Source organism: Mirounga leonina, unplaced genomic scaffold (assembly GCF_011800145.1).
Source record: "Mirounga leonina isolate KUSES-001 unplaced genomic scaffold, KU_Mleo_1.0 Mir_176, whole genome shotgun sequence".
Classification (NCBI taxonomy): domain Eukaryota; kingdom Metazoa; phylum Chordata; class Mammalia; order Carnivora; family Phocidae; genus Mirounga; species Mirounga leonina.
This window is the reverse complement of record NW_023270454.1, coordinates 2,501,301-2,521,426: the sequence shown is the minus strand read 5'-3', so window position 1 is coordinate 2,521,426 and position 20,126 is coordinate 2,501,301. Positions and strand designations below refer to the sequence as shown.

The following is a 20,126-nucleotide window of genomic DNA, read 5'->3' as shown; positions in this document are numbered from 1 at the left end:
AAGATAGAGAAATTACCTTATGTGACTAGAACTAATCAGGTGAGCCCTTGAAAGAGACAGGCTCTTCCTGGCAAAAGGGATTTGAGGCATAAAAGGATTCACCATGGGAGAAAGAGTAATTTTTCCACTGTGGAAGTCTAGCAGACACCAGTTGGACCAAATGATCCAAGAAAACACCACCAGTAATAAGACATATTGACATCATGAATGCCTTGATAGGATGCTCTGAAAAGGATGCAACATGATTTTTTTGATATTCTCGCCCAAAATGCACAACCCCATTGTAAGAAGGAAAGACAGAGGAACTGTTAGAAACTAGAGATCCCTGCAACGTGGGATCCTGGAACAGAAAAACGGCATTAGCGAAAATACTGGTCAAATTTCAAGAAGGCCTGCAGTTTAGTTAATATTTGCCAATGTTGATTTCCTGTTTTTGATAATTGTACCACAAGGTGAGGGATATGATGGAACTCTGCTATATTTTTTTGCAAGTTTTCCTTAAGTCTAAAATTAGTTCAAAATGAAAAGTTTAAAAGGAAATGGCTGCCTAAGTTATTATAGAGCCATAAGGCAGACTAAATGCTTCAGAAGAGGGGCACCTGGGTGGCTCAGTTGGTTAAGCATCCGCCTTCGGTTCAGGTCATGGTCCTAGGGTGCTGGGATCGAGCCCCGCATCGGGCTCCCTGCTCTGCGGGAAGCCTGCTTCTCCCTCTCCCACTCCCCTTGCTTGTGTTCCCTTTCTCACTGTGTCTCTCTCTGTCAAATAAATAAAATCTTAAAAAAAAAAAAAATGCTTCAGGAGAAATTTTGATGCCAGCATAAGGGGGAATAAATACCCAATTGTATCATGAAAAATAATTACGAGGAAATAGGCAATTTGTGAACAGGGCCACAGGATTACAGTCTTTTTCTCCAATACTTCGTTATTCTCTTCTTTACACTAAGTATGCATTACTTTTTTTTTTTTAAAAGATTTTATTTATTCATTTGAGACACAGAGAGAGAGAGAGCATGAGCAGGGAGAGAAGCAGAGGGAGAGGGAGAAGCAGGCTCCCCACTGAGCCAGGAGCCTGATGTGGGGCTCGATCCCAGGACCCTGGGATCATGACCTGAGCCGAAGGCAGACGCTTAACCATCTGAGCCACCCAGGCGCCCAGTATGCGATACTTTTGATAATCAGAAAAAAATAAACTCTTCAGGGGCACCTGGGCTGCTCAGTCAGTTGAGCGGCTGCCTTCGGCTTGGGTCGTGATCTCCGGGTCCTGGGGGGTCCTGGGATCAAGCCCCGCATCAGGCTCCCTGCTCAGCTGGGGAGTCTGCTTCTCCCTCTCCCTCGGCCCCTCCTCCTGCTTGTGCTGTCTCTGTGTGTCTCTCCCTCAAATGAGTAAATAAAATCTTCAAAATTAAAAAATTTTTAAAAAATAAATAAAATTTTCAAAAGTACCAAACAGTTGCTTGGGGATGCTGTGGAATAGAATTACTCACGAAGTTCCTGGAAAAGGCTTTTAAGGTAGAGAGGGCGGTGTTAAGATGGGATAGAAAGGTGTTCCCTGCCTCTGAGGGTTAAGAGGGGGCAGGAGGAGGTAGCAGTTTAAGCGGACTGGTGCAAAAGATCTAGATTTGGAGGCACAGAGTTGTTCTAGATAAGAGCAAGCTGGACCCCAAGACAGAGGGCTGCTGAAACAGAACAGTTAAGTCTGACATGGAAACAGCTAAGGTTCTCAGAGTATCAGTACCTTAGGCCCCAGAGCCCTTCAAAACCTCTGGGTCCAACCTAAATTTCCAGGCATGCCTGTCACCTGCCCTTCCCTGTATCAGCTATCAGCCTCTAGCCTATGCTGATCATCCCTGCCCAAGGATCATCCATCCTTGTGCTTCCTCACCAGGACTCCTCTTCCCGCTTTCCTTTCTTCATAGCTTTCAAAGTTTGGCTTAATTCCACCTCCAGGAAGCCTTCCCAGACCACTCCTGCCCTAAGCACTTCACCTTCTTCCAGCCTGCTTAAGTATCTCACCCGCTTCACTCAACTGCCGCTAAGCGAACCCACAAGATAGCGTGTAACCTTCCACATGTCCTCAGTGCATCTTCAGCCCAGAGACCAGGTTTGTCTGTCTTCACTGGGCAGAAGCTCTCAGCTGAGCTCCACTGGCTTGGTCCCCACCTCAGTACATCTTCCAGCAAATCACCTCTCTGCTGTCACCAGCAGAGGTCACATTTAGCAAGTCTGCTGTGCCTATGCCCAGACCTCTTTATACTAGTTCTATTTGTTTTTGTGGTTATAATTTAATTAAACAGTAACTGAAATGCAGGTGCAGAAAGAAAAAGGTTTGGTTTCTATGAAAATTAAGTGCTCTAGAACAGCAATTCTGAAATTCTGGTCTTAGAGGACACCTGGGGTCACTGAGACTGTTTCAGGAGGTCTATCAGGTAAAAACTATTTTCATTGTAATATTAAGATGTTAAAAGCCTTTTCCCTCTCATTTTTCAGAGGCTACATGAAGTGTGGTGAATACAGTAGTCTTGAGCTTTGTAAAGATTTCTAAGGTAGAAGTTTAGGATATAAATATGTGTGTTCGGAGATTAACTCAGTTTGTTCTCAAGACTTCAACTGAGGGCGCCTGGGTGCTTCAGTGGATTGAGCACCTGCCTTCAGCCCAGGTCATGATGCAAGTCCCACATCGGGCTCCCTGCTCAGCAGGGAGCCTGCTTCTCCCTCTCCCTCTTCTGCTCCCCCACTTGGTCTCTATCTCTCAAAGAAATAAATAAAATCTTAAAAAAAAAAAAAGACTTCAACTGAGTCTTTACCAGCAAACTTACATTATACCTATTACAGTCTCTGCTAGCTCATCATCTAATAAATCGTTATTTTGAAATCCTGTAGATCTACAAAGATGTAAAAGCAATGCCATCCTGTTCTCTGCTTTTTTAATCTTGGAAAACAGGCATTTTCATAAAAATATGCTTTTAGGGGCGCCTGTGTGGCTCAGTTGTTGGGCGTCTGCTTTCGGCTCAGGTCGTGATCGCAGGGTCCTGGGATCAAGCCCCGCGTCAGGCTCCCTGCTCTGCAGGGAGTCTGCTTCTCCCTCTCCCACTCACCCTGCTTGTGTTCCCTCTCGCTGTCTCTCTATCTCTGTCAAATAAATAAAATCTTAAAAAATATAAATATATATGCTTTTTATGTTAACATGTAATGATCTCATATTTATTATTTTTAAATATGTTTTAATTTGGGGGGAGGGAAGGTAGGAGGAGAGGGAGAGAGAATCCCAAGCAGGCTCCACATTCAGCTTGGAGCCCAACATGGGGCTCGATCTCAAAACCCTGAGATCAAGACCCTAGCTGAAATCAAGAATCGGATGCTTAACTGACTGAGCCACGCAGATGCCCCCAAATCTGTTTTAATTTTTAACACAGCAAATATCAAAAGATTTGGCATATAAACAAAAGACAATATTAGGGGTGCCTGGGTGGCTCAGTTGTTAAGTGTCTGCCTTCGGCTCAGGTAATGATCCCACGGGGATTGAGCCCCGCATTGGGCTCCCTGCTCCATGAGCCTGCTTCTCCCTCTCTCTCTGCCACTCCCATCGTTTGTGCTCTATCAAATAAATAAATAAAATCTTAAAAAAAAAAAAGATAATATTAAAGTACCCTAGGATCAAAAAGTCTGAGAACTGCTCATCTAGAAAGACATGTTACAAATGAGGGGGGAAAAGGGGCACCTGGATGGCTCAGTTGGTTAAGCATCTGACTTCAGCTCAGGTCATGGTATCAGGGTCCTGGGATCCAGCCCCGCATTGGGCTCCCTGCTCAGCAGGGAGCCTGCTTCTTCCTCTCCCTGCCACTTCCCCTGCTTGTGCTCTCTCTCTCAAATAAAATCTTAAAAAAAAAAAGTAGGGGGTGCCTGGGTGGCTCAGTTGGTTAAGCGACTGCCTTCGGCTCAGGTCATGATCCTGGAGTCCCTGGATCGAGTCCCGCATCGGGCTCCCTGCTCGGCGGGGAGTCTGCTTCTCCCTCTGACCCTCCCCCCTCTCATGTGCTTGCTCTCTCTCACTCTCTCTCTCTCAAATAAATAAATAAAATCTTAAAAAAAAAAAAAAGTAGGATTCTACATGTGGACTGATAGGTTTTTAAATTCTTTTAAATAAGTCTTTTAAATTCTTTAAGAAAAACTAATGAACAGATGTATATGTCCTTTTACCCAGCAATCCCACTTCCGAGAATTTCTTCTAGAGTCATAATTAAACACATAGGAAATACCATTTGTACAAAGTTATTCATTGCAGCATTGTATGTAATAACAGAATAAACAAAACAATGGAAACAACCCAAGTTCGGGGACAGAGAGAGATGACTTACGTACATTGGTTAAAATATCACTGTACTTCCATATCCTGAATATTGTGTGGCTACAATAAAAGAATGACCTAAATGTTCTCTGTACCCATATGGAAAGATCCAGTACAGTTGCTAGGTGAAAAGAGCAAGGGGCTAAACAAAACGTCTAAAGTGCTAACTTGAACCATCTGTAAAAAAGAGGGGCAGGGGTAAGATGTTTCACTGAATACCAAGTGTGGGTGTGAATGTATACATTGTTTTTTTTTTAACCTTTTGATTTTTCAACTATGTGAATAGAGCTTGGTGAAAAAAATCTAATAAAATAAAAGGAAATGTGGGGGTGCCTGGGTGGCTCAGTTGGTTAAGCATCTGCCTTCGGCTCAGGTCATGATCTCAGGGTCCTGGGATGGAGTCCCATGTGGGGCTGGCTCCCTGCTCAGCAGGGAGCCTGCTTCTCCCTCGCCCCTGCCCGTGCACCCATGTGCTCTGTCTCTCAAACAAATAAATACAATCTTTAAAAAAAATAATAAAATGTGAAAATTGCAGGTGCTATGTATAGGTATGATTTTTATACACAATTTGCAAGTTTAATTAGGGTACCCAGAAACCCAAAGAAAAAGCCTCAGCCCTAAATCATAGTTTTGGTGAGTAAAAAAATACATGCATATGTTTTTAAAGTAAAATGAATTGTTTAAAACATGGATTGTTTTGGGGCGCCTGGGTGGCTCAGTCGTTAAGCGTCTGCCTTCGGCTCAGGTCATGATCCCAGAGTCCTGGGATCGAGCCTTGCATCCGGCTCCCTGCTCCAAGGTAAGCCTGCTTCTCCCTCTCCCACTCCCCCTGCTTGTGTTCCCTCTCTCGCTGTATCTCTATTAAATAAAAAAAAATAATAATAATAAAAAAATAATAAAACATGGATTGTTTTAAAACTCCCTGCTTTAAGCTGACTTTTTATTAACCACTAACACCAAGTGCCTTGCCTAAGAGCCCCTAGGGATCCAATGGTAACAAATTCAGGACCGTCACCTTTTCATTCCATCAAACCCCAACACTCTCCTGAGCCAGATGCTGGAGGAAGGTGGTTAGGAAGCATGAAAACGCAGTCAGATCTTGAGTTTCCAAGGCAGGGAATACGGTTTCCCACAGCTGGGCATGCCAGGCTCTGTCCAGGCTGATTCTGTGGCCACTCTCCCTCCTGTGTTTGTGGGGGTCCCAGAGGGCCCACCGGGTATTCTGCCTCTGGGAGGCTCAATGACCACAGTAAGGGTGGGGACAAGGTAGTTGGGTCTCAGAGACCTAGTGGCAAGCCTGCCCTGCTAGCTCCCTGGGAGGGCATGAGGCCCCTGGCTGGCAGCAGACTCTGAACTCCTTATCTGCTGGCATTCTGCCAACCTGCCAGCCTCGAGATCATAAAAGTCCCACTGTAGACATCTAGTGAGTCCTGGCTGGGGCCCCAGCAGCAAGACCTTTCCACATCCACTCCCTACCCTCACATGTCTCAAGGCATTCTGGAAAGAGAAGTAGAAGACTCCTGCAGAAGAAACTTCCACCCACACAAGCAAAGGAACTTCTTTCCCCCTAAATAAGCATAGGGGATAACTGGCTCCTTCCTCTTCATGTTTTCAAGGAAAAGACTAGAATTAGCAATTTCATCATCACACTTAGAAATAAAAAGAGAACCTTTCTTTGGTCTTCGCCATTGAGCCTCTTGGTCACACTAGCAAGCAATGTGACTTGGTTAATGTGACCAATTAACCTCTCCAGATCTAGTTTCTTTAGTTGTAAAACAAAGAGCCTAGACTGAAAGATTCCCCAAATCCCCGCAGTTCAACATCCTATTGTCTGTAGTTCTGCAAAATGCCTAAGCATTACTTTTTTCATGCAAACAGGTTGAATTATTTTAGCACAGTGGGGAGAAGGGGGTCCCAATTCTCAGACATATACAATCTATTCACAGCACTACTACTTAGATCCCAGATCCTGTGAATACTGGACATGGATTCAGGTTCCTCCTGGAATAGAGTGGGATATGAGCAGGTAAGGAAAAAGGAAGACTGTAGGAAGGGTTTGAAAATAGAACCAGTGCAGTGACTGATACATACCTGCAGCCCCCCCACCCCAACAATGTTAGTCCTTCCAGCCTATTATCAATCCAGAAAAGGAGTACTTCTATTACCTGAAATCAGAATAGCTCCCAAAACTAAAGGTGGGGGGACCCCTCTTTTCCCTATGCCCAGTGATTCTGGGGGACAATCCCTGGCAGGGCACAAAAAAGCGGCCTACTCAAAGAGGCAGGGAAATTGTATCCATGTTCCCAAGGAGGAGAACAATCAACCCTAAGTCTGCACTCATACCACTCCTACAACCCAACCTACGTATCAGTTTCTAGGACCCCTAAATAATACACCCCATCCCACAGAGATGATGATGATGATGAGACCTCTACCATGTTCCAGGAACAATCACAACGTGCTTCATGGCAGGGAGAACAGACCCACAGAGATTAGGAAACCGCCCTGCTAGAGAGTAATAGGGTCAGGATTTGGACAGATTGATCTGGCTCAAAAGTCCACAATCTCCCACCACATTACACAACATCTCTAGTAGAGGGCTGTCTTTTCTGAACTTAACTGAACACAACAACATGGCCTCTCTTGCGTTGCTACCTTATTCTTCGTGTCTGGATGTTCTCTCCTCATCAAGAGTCTGCAGGAGCCAGGCCTCATACCCTCTTTGCACCTGGCAGTGGACACTGCAGAGCTGAACACAGACCAGGCCCTGTGTATTGACGTACTGGAGAGAAGAGGACTACTAGGAGAATCATTGAGCCTACAGTTCTTATTCTTCTTGCCTAAATGACAAGGCCATTAATTCTGTTTGATGCCCTTTAATCATAACTGCAAACCAAAAGTATAAAGAGTACCACTGGTCTATCTCCTGGCTACTGCACAATTTATGAAAAGCCCACCTCTGGGCCTCCAACAAGAAATGGAATAGGTAGTTTTTAATTACAGCTTCTAAAAATCACAATTCTGGACATCCTTTCTCTTGCTTCATCATCAAGTTCCTCTCAGTTTTTATGGCTCTTGTTTTAAGAGTTAAGGATTAATCACAGATGCTGTAGATAAGAGATCTATTCTGACTTTAGCACTGACCCCTTCCCAAGGTCACAGGGCAAGTTAAGAGCAGAGCTGGGACAGGGACCAGGATAACCAGGCCAGTCCCCAGTACATGTTATCACCACCACTTCCCAGCAGCCTAACCACGTGTGCCTGTGGTTCCTAGGGAAGAGTGATTCTAAAGTCAAAACCAAATCCAGGGTGGCTCAAGGAAGAAAAGTCAGGTTCAAAGCAGCTCCTGCCCCCACCGTTCCTTACGCCCCAGGTGAGCATTCTGCCCTCATCAAATCATGCCCACACGGTCCTATTGGACATCCAGACCCTGGCAGACACTAGATCCTCACAACTGAAGCCACAACTCCGAGCTGAGAAAATTTTCTTGGCTTTAATTGAATCTCAGAATCACATGGTGAAACTGCTTGGACGGCTATTTTGTCCCATTGCCCTAACCCACCAAGAGAGGGCAGCCTGAGCCAGATCGCCCAACTTGGTCAGTAGGACCAAAAATAGCTAAAAAACCATGCCCAAGGGGTAAGCCAGGTCAGGGTTTAGCATAGTCCCTCCTTTGCCATTCTCCCTCTGCTGGCTGTCGATCCGGCCGGGGTGGGATGGGCTGGGGGAGAGTTCCCGGAAAGCAAAGTCCGGAGACCAGTGTCCCATCGGAGCTGCCCCAAGAGCTGCCCACCAGATTTGCCCATCTACTCTCTGCTTTTTCTGTCCTCGTTATCTATGGGCTCCAGGAAGCCTTTCGGGCTTTTAGTGCGGCTATCTACGTTATGGACACTCTTCTCTGGCTCCCACATCCCTCGATCTCCAGCCGAAAGGAGAGCGGCTGCGAACCCTTCCCTCGCCACCAAGTAAGCCCCATCGTGGCACCGCGGCCAGGTGTCCCCTCCATCCAGCGTCCGGGTCCATGTGCGAGTCCTCCGGGGCGCCTTCCTGGTCTAGCCCGAGGCTTCGGAATCCGGAGCCGAGCTGCCGATCCTCGGCGCCGCCGGGCCCCCGCCCCCACCCGGTGACCCCGAGACTTGGAGGCGCGCCGCTTCTCCGCGCGATGCCCCACTCCTCGGCACTGCGCGGTCCCGCACGCACGTACGCCCTCCGCCCTCACCTGAAGCTCGGGCGGACGCCACCCGGGCTCCGCGCAACCTCACAAGCCAGGCCCTCGGGCGGCCGCAGCGGTGACGGCAGCGGTACCTCAGTCGGTGTGTCCGCGGAGGAAGCCCGCGTGCCCTAGCCCCACAGCCTGCGTCCGTCCTCGCCACCGTTGCGCATGCCCCGCTATAAGCCAGCGCGTCAGCGGCAGGGCCCACCCCCAGCCCTTGGCCCCGCCCCCGCCCCCGCCCTCGCCCCACCCTGCTCTCCCCAGGGCCTGCCACGTGGGAACCCCGCGGCGGCAAAGGGACGTGCGCGAGCTGTCAGCCGGCCGGCCGCCAGCTAGACCCGGCCGGGCGCTGGCGCCTTGCCGCCCCAGGCTTAGACCTAGCTCGCCGGGATCCCAGCCCGACCAGCTTCGTCTTCTAGCCCTTCCGCGAATTCCATTCTTCATTCACTGAGGCCCCATAGACTCCTCCTTCCCCTGGAAACTCCCATAAAGACCTTTCTTAACACCTGGCCTCCATCCCTTAGCAGTAAGACTGCTACTCACCCGATATGTATGTATATATTTTAACACTTTTGATTGATGTAAAAACCTTCTCACCCCCAGCTCAATTCTGAAATGTACCCTAGGAGGGGACGCACCCATAGACGATGTTTCTTCTACACATTTCAACCAGCCAAAAGAACAAAAATTAAAACAACAAAAATATCCTGTTCGAGTTCCAAATAAACCATGCTATACTCAAACTATATGTCGCATCGCACCCCCCCAAATAATCAGGCTCTCTACGGGAGCTACATTTCTTAATCCCAAACAGGGAGAATGTTAATTTTGGGGTGAGGCGTGTCCTAAGAATCTCTTCCGGTGTGGGATAGTCCTATTGAGATGGATATCAGGCCTCGGAAATGCAAATTTCTTGAGAAAATAAGCCACCCATTAAATTCCCATTGTTCTATTCTGCTGGACATCGCGATTATTTCCTCTACAGCTAAACCAGCTGCCACCTGCGTCTAGGGTACCCAAAGGAAAAGGTCTTGTAGCAGAACTGTAGCCAGTTATTACCCATGTCCCAGTTTTACCCCAATGACTGATGCCTCACTGGCACTTAGGGTGTCTGTGAATTTGCCCAGGGAAGGGGGACCATAGCCCATTCTGCAGAGTTCTGGAGAGAGGAAGCCTCATGCTGGCAGTGCTAAAGATAAAAGGAAAGCAGACAATCCCTGGAGCACGCAGCAGGAAGAATCCGGGGCTCAACGGCAGCTTGTTCCGAAGTACTGGGTAGCGAGGGGAAAAGAAAGAATTGAAACAAAGCCAGAGCAGGCAAGAGTGTTTATGCCACTCTTGAAGAGACTAGCTGGGCCCTGGGTTTTTCTACAGTTCAATTATCCTCATACTGCAATTACAGTGCTCCAGTTGGGTAAGGGGTGGGGTGATATTCCTCTCATTTTCCAAGTGATTTCAAAGTAATGGTATCTTGCAGAATTCCCCTCAGAACCCCTTCATCTTTGTAATAACCCTTTATATTTGTCTTTCTTAGTTAAGCTCGGCAGTATTTTTCAGACATTATGTCATCCATTGGGACTCAATCCCATCTCCAATGGACTGTCAGAAATGGTCCAGTCTATACCACTCCTTCCTTTCCTTAAAGTACTGGGAAAGGAATGAGAAACTCACCCAGAGATTAAACAAAACAAGCATGCTTCTAACACATACAGCTCTGAAAAGTATTAAGCCCATAAAGGCATATTACATAGGGGTGTTAATTTCTTAAACCTGAGGTCCAAAAACAATCCCATGACTTTTCCAGGCAAGGTGTCAGTACTACACACAGGGGGACAGGCTCCTTTCAGAGAGACAGGAGGGCAGGCAGGACAAGACACCACCACAGGGCCTATGGCAGCATTTCACTTGTTTGCAACCAGATGAAGGGTAGAGTTGCCAAAGTCCACCAAAGCTGATAAGCTATCAGTAATCCATTAGGGGAATACAATTAATTATTAACACAGCTTAAAATCAAAAGGTTTTAACTCTCCATATCCACCCCCACACAAAATTCTGTACCTGAACCCTAAGTCTCTCCTTGTTGCTGAGTAGTACTCAATTTTTTTATGCCTAGTGCCATGCTTAGGTCCCCAATTCTATATTTCTTTTTACATAATATGCCCTTCTTCCTATTAGCCCTATTTCCACTTGTTAAAATTCTAATTCTTCAAAGCCACTTCCCTTCAGAAAGCTTCTTGATTCTTCTGTAGCACATTTGATCTACCCCTTCAAACTTTCTTGACTGGAACCCACATTAAAATGCATTTTACACTCCAGTATAAATAACAAGTCCAGTATAAATAACAATACAGCAAACAAGTTTTTAAAAACTTCATTAGTATATGCAATGTACTGATATTTTATATTCTACTTCAATCTTTTTTTAAAGATTTTATTTATTTATTTGACAGAGAGAGACTCAGTGAGAAAGGGAACATAAGCAGGGGGAGTGGGAGAGGGAGAAGCAGGCTTCCCACGGAGCAGGGAGCGGGGAGCCCGATGCGGGCTCTATCCCAGGACCCTGGAATCATGACCTGAGCCGAAGGCAGACGCTTAAGCAGACGCTTAATGACTGAGCCAACAAGGCACCCCTCTATTTCAATCTTTTAAAAAGTGGTAACAAGCCCACTAAATTGATTTCAGGACCCATTATTGGGTCTTGAATTAAAACATTTTATATGGCTTATGGTACTTGCATTTTCCCCTTAAAATTTATTTCATTTTGGGGTGCCTGGGTGGCTCAGCCTTCAGCTCAGACCGGAGCCCCAGTCGGGCTCCCTGCTCGGCGGGAATCCTGCTTCTCCGTCTCCCTCTGCCTGCCACTCCCCCTGCTTGTGCTCTTTCTGTCAAATAAATTTTAAAAATCTTAAAAAAAAATTATTTCATTTTTATCTCTAACCTCATTAGACTTTAAACTGTCTTGATTACCAAAGATTTCTGTATATACCGGCATCTCCTAACATAACATCTTGCATGTAATAGATTCTCAGTATTTCTTGGATGAATGAATAGGCCAGCTCACTAAAAGTTTGTTGGATGATATTTAAGGGAACTAAGCACAAACACCAGGCATTTTCATGACTATTTCCCTTCTGACAAGTTACCACAGCTACCAGCCAAAAGATATGCAGATTACCCATAGCTGAAGTGAATGGGACAGGCTTGGGAAAGAAGTCAGAGAAATGAGACCCCAGCCCTGAGTGTGTATAGGGTGGGACTGGGGACTCAGAAAATCAAACACCCTTCTGTGGTTTGTGTTCACAAGGTAGGCAACTTGATCAGCAGGTGGGGCAAAGATCCTCTTTTTGATTTGCAGCCTACAGGTCAGTTGAAAGAGAATGAAGAGAGAAATCAATGACCAGGTTTCTAAGACACTTTCAAGGGGAAAAATGAGTTTTTCATGTTTTGGCATGGTTTAATGAATTTAAGAGGGTCAGAGGGAACGTGAAGGCTCTCGTTTCCCCAAAATCATGTCAGAGGACCAGAACCTCACACTCTGTTAGCCAAAAGATTTAGAATGCCTTGGGGGGTGGGGGGATGGGTTAGCCTGGTGATGGGTATTAATGAGGGCATGTACTGCCTGGAGCACTGGGTGTTATACGCAATCAATGAATCATGGAACACTACATCAAAAACTAATGATGTGATGTATGGTGATATAACATAATAAAAAGATTTAGAATGCCTTTAGCTTCAGTCACTTCTGTTATCTAATTTTTTTTTTTTTTTTTTTTTTTACTTATTTGACACAGAGAGAGAGAGAGAGCACAAGCAGGGGGAGTGGCAGAGGCAGAGAAAGAAGCAGGCTCCCTGCTGAGCAGGGAACCAGATGCTGGATGGGATCCCAGGACCCTGGGATCATGACCTGAGCTGAAGGCAGGTGCTTAACGGCTGAGCCACCCAGGTGCCCCATCTAATGGTTTTGGCAGACAAAAAAGACAATTGGTAGAAATAACATTTAAGTAGCAAACATAGGAATTTGCCCATTTCATCTAAGATAACTTCTTGGCATATAGAGGATTGATATTTGTCTCTAATTCTAACCATTCATAGTATTCCCTTTACAATCCTTTTTATTTCTGTCAGGTCAGTAATCCCTTATTTCATTCCCGATTTTTGTACTTTGAGTCTTTTTTTTTTCTTTTGGCCAATCTAGCTAAAGTTTTGCCCATTTTTTTTTAAAGATTTTATTTATTTAAGACAGAGAGACAGAGAGGGAGACAGAGAGGGAACACAAGCTGATGCCAACAGAGAGACAGAGAGGGAACACAAGCAGGCGGAGGGGGAGAGGGAGAAGCAGGCTACCCGCTGAGCAGAGAGCCCGATGTGGGGCTTGATCCCAGGACCCTGGGACCATGACCTGAGCCGAAGGTAGACGCTTAACGACTGAGCCACCCAGGCACCCCAAGGTTTGCCCATTTCGTTAATCTTTTTAAATAACTAACTCTAGTTTTTCTATTCTCTTTCATTAATTTCTGCTCTGATCTTTATTAGAAAATACCATTATTTTTGTCCTTGCCTTCGAATGAATGTTTACCTGGCAACAGAATTCCAAATTGATGGTGCATTTTTAAGTTATTATTCCTTTGTATTAGGCACCTGTTGTGGCTGATGACAAGTGAGCTGCTAGTTTGATGACCTTTCTTTGTCAGCAATCTTTCACCTCTAACCATTGCTAAGATTCTGTCTTTGGGGTTCTATAGTTTTACTACAGTACATTTAGAAGTGGATGTGCTTTTCTTTAGCCTCAGGTTCTTCAGGTAGAAGTTTGATATTTGTCTCCAATTCTGGAAAATTCCGTCTTTATATCTTTCATATTTTGCCACTCATTCTTTCTCAACTTGCAGGAGCTCCTCTTAGACAAATATTGGAGCTTCTCATTCTCTCCTATCTCTTTTCTTGCACGGTTCCATTTATACCTCTCCGTGCTGCAATCCAATTGACTGCACTTGTTTCTCTCACCAGTCTGAGCCAATGTTTATGGTAATGTTTCAGCTTGTGGTCCTTCCACATGCTAGTAATATAAATTCAGACTATGTTTATCTGCATGTGGCCCAGGCTTTGGGATTTTTCATGGATGCCTTTTTACCCCAAAGTTCCTTGTTGCTGCCCCAGGATGGTTGGCAGGGTCTCTTTCAGGCTCCAGCTCTCTTCATCAGGGAGACTTTACTCCTGTAGTCCAGCACCTCATAGGCATCTTCTATCCTTAACTGGAACAAGAATCCTCAGTGCTCCTGCCCTTGCCCTTTTGTCCATAATCCTGGGAGTTGTGCTGGCATCAACTATTACCACTCTTGCTTCCCTTTCTTTCTTGTACCTCGATATTTTCTTTCCTTCTTCCTTCCCTTCCTTCCCTCCCTTCCCTCGTTCCATTCCCCCAAATTCAGCTACCTAACAACAACAACATTGTTTTTTTTCTATTTTGGCCAACATTTGTCAGTATGGTCAGTTTAGTCTGCCTTGTTGCCAGAGGTCTCCCTAGTTTACTCACTTAAAAACATATTTTATATTTTAGAGTAATTTTAGGTTCACAGCAAAACTGAGTGGAAAGTAGAGATTTCCCATTACACAGAGCTTCCCCCACTACCAACATCTTCCACCAGAAATGGTACATGTGTCATAACTGATGAACCCACACTGACACATCATAATCACCCCCAGTCCATAGTTTACATCAGGGTTGATGCTTAGTGTTTCACATTCTACAGGTTTGGACAAATATATGACATATATCCACCATTACAGTATCATACAGAATAGTTTCCTTACCCTAAAAATTCTCTGTGCTCTGCCTGTTCATTGCTCCCTCTCCCCAACCCCTGATTTTTTCACTGTCTCCATAGTTTTTGCCTTTTCCAGAATGTCAGATAGTTGGAATCATACAGCATGTAGCCTTTTCAGATTGGCTTTTCACTTAGTAATAAACATTTAAGTTTCCTCCATGTCTTTTTGTGGCTTGATAGTTTTTTTTTTTTTTCTGAATAATCCATTACCTGGATGCACCGCATTTTATTTATGCATTCACCTACTGAAGGACATCGTGGTTGCTTCCAAGTTTTGGCAATTATGAATAAAGCTGCTAGAAACATCTGCATGCAAGGTTTTGTGTGGACCTAAGTTTTCAACACATTTGAGCAAAAACCAAGGAATGTGATTTTCAGAGAATATGGTAAAAGTAGGTTTAGTTTTTGATGAGTCTGGCTAAAGGTTTATCAATTTTGTTGATATTTTCAAAAAAAGATCCTGGTTTCACTGATCTTTTCCTTTTTTTTTTTTTTTTTTTTTAGTTTCTATTTCATTTATTTCTGCTCTAATCTTTCTTATCTCCTTCCTTCTACTGGTTTTGGGTTTTGTTTTTCTTCTTCTAGTCCTTTAGGTGTAAAGTTATGTTGTTTATTTGAATTTTTCTTGTTTCTTGGGATAGGCCTGTATTGCTATAATCTTCCATCTTAAACAGCTTTCACTGCATCCTAAAGATTTTAGACTACTGTGTTATCATTTTCATGTCTCTCCAAGCATTTTTTAATTTCCTCTTTGATTTCTTGGTTGACCCATTCATTGTTTAGTAGTATGTCTTTAACCTCCAAGTATTTGTGGAGTTTTTTTTTTTAATTTTATTTATTTAGGGGCACCTGGTTGGCTCAGTCGATTAAGCGTCTGCCTTCAGCTCAGGTCATGATCCTGGAGTCCTGGGATAGAGCCCCGCTTTGGACTCCCAGCTCAGTGGGGAGTCTGCTTCTCCCTCTCCCTCTACTCCTCCCCCGCTCCTGCTCACTCACTCACACTCTCTCTCTCAAATAAATAAAATCTTAAAAAAAAATTATTTGGGGATCCTGGGTGGCTCAGTTGTTAAGCATCCGCCTTCGGTTCAGGTCATGGTCCTAGGGTGCTGGGATCGAGCCCCGCATCAGGCTCTCTGCTTAGCGGGAAGCCTGCTTCTCCCTCTCCCACTCCCCCTCCTTGTGTTCCCTCTCTCTGTTTCCCTCGGTCAAATAAATAAATAAAATCTTCTTTAAGATTTTATTTATTTGAGAGAGTGTATGTGCGCCAGTGTGGGAAAGGGACATAGGGAGAGGCAGACAATCCCCCTCCCCCAGCAGACTCCCCGCTGAGCAGGAGGCCACTGTGGGGCTTGATCTCATGACCCTGAGATCATGACCTGAGCAGAAACCAAGAGTAGAAGTCTTAACCGATTGAGCCACTCAGGCGCCCCCATGTATTTCTGTTCTTTACAGATTTTTTCTTTTCTAGTTTCATAACGTGGTCAGAAGAAATGCATGGTAGGACTTTATAATCTTTTTGAATTTGTTGAGACTTGTTTTGTGGACTAACGTGATCTATTCCGGAGAATGTTCCACGTGCCCTTGAAAAGAATGTGTTATCCCACTGGAATGTTTTGAATATAGCTGTTAGGTCCATCTGGTCCCATGTGTCATTCAAGCCACTGTTTCCTTGTTGGTTTTCTGTTTGGATGATCTATCCATCGATGTAAGTAGGGTGTTAAAGTCCCCTGCTACCATTATTATTGATTACTTCCTTTATGTTTATAATTAGCTGCTTTATGTATTTGGGTGCTTCCATGTTGGGTGCATAAATATTTACAATTGTTGTATCTTCATGATAGATTGTTCCCTTTATGATCATATAGTGTCCTTTTTTGTTTAAATAAATTGTTTTTTAGTAGGCTTCACACGGAGCCAATATAGGGCTTCAACTCACATCCCCGAGATCAAGACCCAAGCTGAAACCAACAGTTGGATGCTCAACCAACTGAGCCACCCAGGCGGTCCCTAAAATTTTTTTTAATTGGAGTAAAGTACATAATAACCTTTGCCACTTTAACCATTTTATTATTTTAAGTAATCTCTACCCCAACATTGGGCTTGAACTCCACCCTGAGATCAAGAGTCCCATGCTCTACCAACTGAGCTAGCCAGGCGCCCCCTCCTTTATCTTTTGCTCGTTCTTTTAAAGTCTATATTGTTTGATACAAGTATTGCTACCCCAGCTTTCTTTTCACTTCCATTTGCATGGTAAATGCTTCTCCATCTTTTCATTTTCAGTCTGTAGGTATCTTTAGGTCTGAAGTTAGTCTCTTGTAGGCAGCATATAGATGGGTCTTGCTTTTTTATTCAGTCACCTTACCTCTTTTGGAGTGTTTGGAAAAAAACTGCCAAACTGTCTTACAAATTGGCTGTACCATTTTTGCATTCTTACCAGCGAGCGATAGAAGTTTCTATTGCTCCACATCCTTGTCGGCATTTGATCTTGTCAGTGTTCTGGATTTTGGCCATTCTAATAGGTGTGTAGTGGTATCTTGTTTTAATTTGTAATTCTGTAATGACACGTGATGTTGAACACCTTTTCAATATGCTTATTTGCCAACTGCATATCTTTGGTGAGACGTCTGTTCAGGTCTTTTGCCTGATTTTCAATCAGGTTGTTTGTTTTCTTATTATTAAGAGTTCTTTGTTTTATTTCAGGTAAGTCTTTTATCAAATATGTTTTTGGCAAATATTTTCCCTAAGTCTATGGCTTGTTTTCTCATTCTCTTGATTTTCCTCATTTGTTTTTAAAGAAAGAAAATAAATTCAGACAGGACAACTTACTAAGAAACTCAGGTAAAGCTAGGTATAGAGCCACAAAGTGAAAGTCGGGTCTTCTCCAGTAGTCTTAAATCACTGAGAAATTTCAGGCATATAGAAAGGTAGTCTATTTAAAAAACTGCTTCCTTTTACACACCATTCAACGAAATGTTGCCCTGTAACATTGTACAGAAATTAGGCTCTGTCTAGGGGCGCCTAGATGGTTCAGTCGGCAGAGCATGAGAATCTTGATCTCGGGGTCATGAATTCAAGCCCCACGTTGGGCATAGAGCCCACTTTTATTTATTTATTTATTTATTTGAGCCTACTTAAGAAAAATTAGGTTCTATCTAGAATGAGTGCGCCTGGGTGGCTCAGTTAGTTGAGCGTCTGCTTTCAACTCAGGTCATGATCCTGGAATCCTGGAATCAAGCCCCACATCAGCTCCCTGCTCAGCAGGGAGTTTGCTTTTCCCTCTGCCTATCCCCCTGCTTGTGCTCTCTAATAAATAAATAAAATCTAAAAAAAAAAAAAAGAATGAGTTCAAGAAGCACTGCACCATTTCAAAATGGAGTTTCTAAATAAATACAAGGAGATGTAGTGGTGAAGCAAGCAGCCACTGTGCTTTGGGAAGGCATTTTTGAGGGTTACAGAAAGAAGGGCAAGCATTATTAGAAAAAGGGGAACGGAGAGGCCACTCTTGGAGCTGGCTCTCACATAGGTAATAGAAGCTGATGGGAAATGGGAAAAGAGATTTGAAAAACAACACACACACACACACACATGCACACAGACACATCCCTCAATTGACCCTAGAAGACTGTTAGTGACTTTACCAAGAAATCTTACTAGCAGGTAGGTCACAGTGAAATTACCTTGCTACTAACACTGGAGATGCATCTTCATACTGAATAATAAACTAATAATTCTTTTTTTTAAAGATTTTTATTTATTTATTTGACAGAGAGAGACACAGCGAGAGAGGGAACACAAGCAGGGGGAGCGGGAGAGGGAGAAGCAGGCTTCCCGCGGAGCAGGGAGCCCGATGCGGGGCTTGATCCCAGGACCCTGGGATCATGACCTGAGTCGAAGGCAGACGCTTAACGACTGAGCCACCCAGGCGCCCCAATAAACTAATAATTCTAACAAGTGTTGCAGCTCTAGGAAGGAAAAGAACTATGTCAATATATCAACAGCACTATTTCAAACACAAATTCACATTTATACAAATTTGTTTTTATTTATTTCCTACCCCACAGCCCAATCATTTCACATTAAAACTGAAAAACAAGGCAAGAAAACAGGAATAAAAAGTGAAGAAATTTTTGTATTATATTCAAGCATTTGTCTTTTCTGATTATATAAGTGAAAATGAGTATTAGGAAATCCAACTTCAAAAGAGAAATTCAAAATTCAAAATGCTTCCAAAGAGAATCAGAAAGCTGATCAGTTAAGCCAGAGACCAGTGATCCAATTTGTTTGATTCAGTGGTTTTAAATTCCAGGTCTTAGCCTTACCCTATGTCCTGCACTCCAAATGAAACCAGAAGTGCACTTAAGGACTATCAACGCTCAAAGTTCTTCAACAGAACTTTGAAGCAGAGGCTGGGCACTACAACAAACTGAAAACTTGCTTGGTTTTCTTCTTCTAAGGAGTTTTTTAAGCTAAAGTTTCTCTTCTCACACACTGTCCTATAAAATGGGAATTTCCGCTTTGTCCCCTCCATGCCATCACACCAAAAAATAAATAAATACAAATTCGAAAAGGGTAAATAAAACTGGCTTTTAAAACCAGTTAAAGCAAGTTAAAACTGAATTAACCCCAAAAGGGTTAGAAGATTTTAAAACAGGGGAAAATAAACACAAAAAACCCACAGGCAGAGTGACAACTTTCTCAGCTGAAAATCTGGACTTTGGCAGGAGTGTCATGTTTTCCAAAGCTGACTTCTGGAAATCTTAAGCTGGATTCAGAAAAATTCCTAACAAAATGAGCCAAGAGCCAGGAATAGGTTATTGAGCAAGGGAAATGAGTGATTCCATTTACAAACACATCAACGGAAAGAAGGCCACACATCCGAGAGAAAGGTTTAAGAAAGACTCACACTCTGTCATGAACCTTCTTAGCTGTTGAATTTCACCATGTTCTGATTCTTAATTTAAAATCTGAAACTTATTAAAGATCAATAACAGAGCAAATGTGTGTTGCGGGTGAGGGGTACAGAAAAATCAGTATGGGACACTGTAAGGCAACTAAAACATACAGAAAAAAACTTTATCTGGCCTCTCTCAGGAGACCAAGGAATGGCTAAAGGCCCCTTTCAAAAGCTTCAAAGCCAACTCATGTCACAGGTGTCACAAACTCAATCTGCAGACAAGATTAGGTCAGAAGGGCCTGACTATGCCACCAGCTGGTTTTACTACGTGCCTTTCACACTTGCCAGCAATAGCAGTATCTTGAAAAACTTTGCCTCACAGGCCTTTTTATTACCTTTCTCTGTTGCCCAAATAAAGTAACCCTCTACTTTAAGAAATGTGGAATGACTTCATTCATTATCACCTCTGGTGCCAGAAATGGGAACTGCTTAGTAAGCAGAACTTCTGAGGTGTAACTGCTGCTTCTGCCGGTCTCCACAGCACATTGGGCTGTGGAGGCTCTTCCAGGTTCCCCCGTATTCACCTCTCCATCTATGCAGGAGCAGTACTGCCTCCACTTGGTCTACAAAGACCAGAAGGCAATTTCCAGCTGATATTTAGAATGGAACTTATTTCTTGGTGCTATCAGGTATAAAAGAGAAAAAAAAAGCAGAAAAGATATCTTATTCTACTGGGTCAGTGAAAAAACCCACCAACACAAAAACCCCTTCCGTCCCTGCTGCTCCCGCAGGAGTCGCAGCTGAGTTCAGAACGCTAACCTCCCTAACCAGCCCACATCCTGGTGGTCCAG

At 44.0% G+C, this 20,126-nt stretch overlaps 1 protein-coding gene across 2 annotated transcripts in view; it reads right to left on the bottom strand.

Moving 5' to 3' along the window:
• SLC39A14 (solute carrier family 39 member 14) overlaps positions 1 to 8,718 on the bottom strand; it is a 47,892-nt gene extending 39,174 nt beyond the window's left edge. The window contains exon 1 of one of the 2 annotated variants that reach the window (XM_035022529.1): positions 8,566 to 8,718. The gene's annotated coding sequence lies outside the window, so the exon portion shown is untranslated. The remainder of the gene's footprint in view (positions 1 to 8,565) is intronic. The other variant, XM_035022528.1, reaches the window with a different exon arrangement.
• Between the last annotated feature and the right edge of the window lie 11,408 nt (positions 8,719 to 20,126).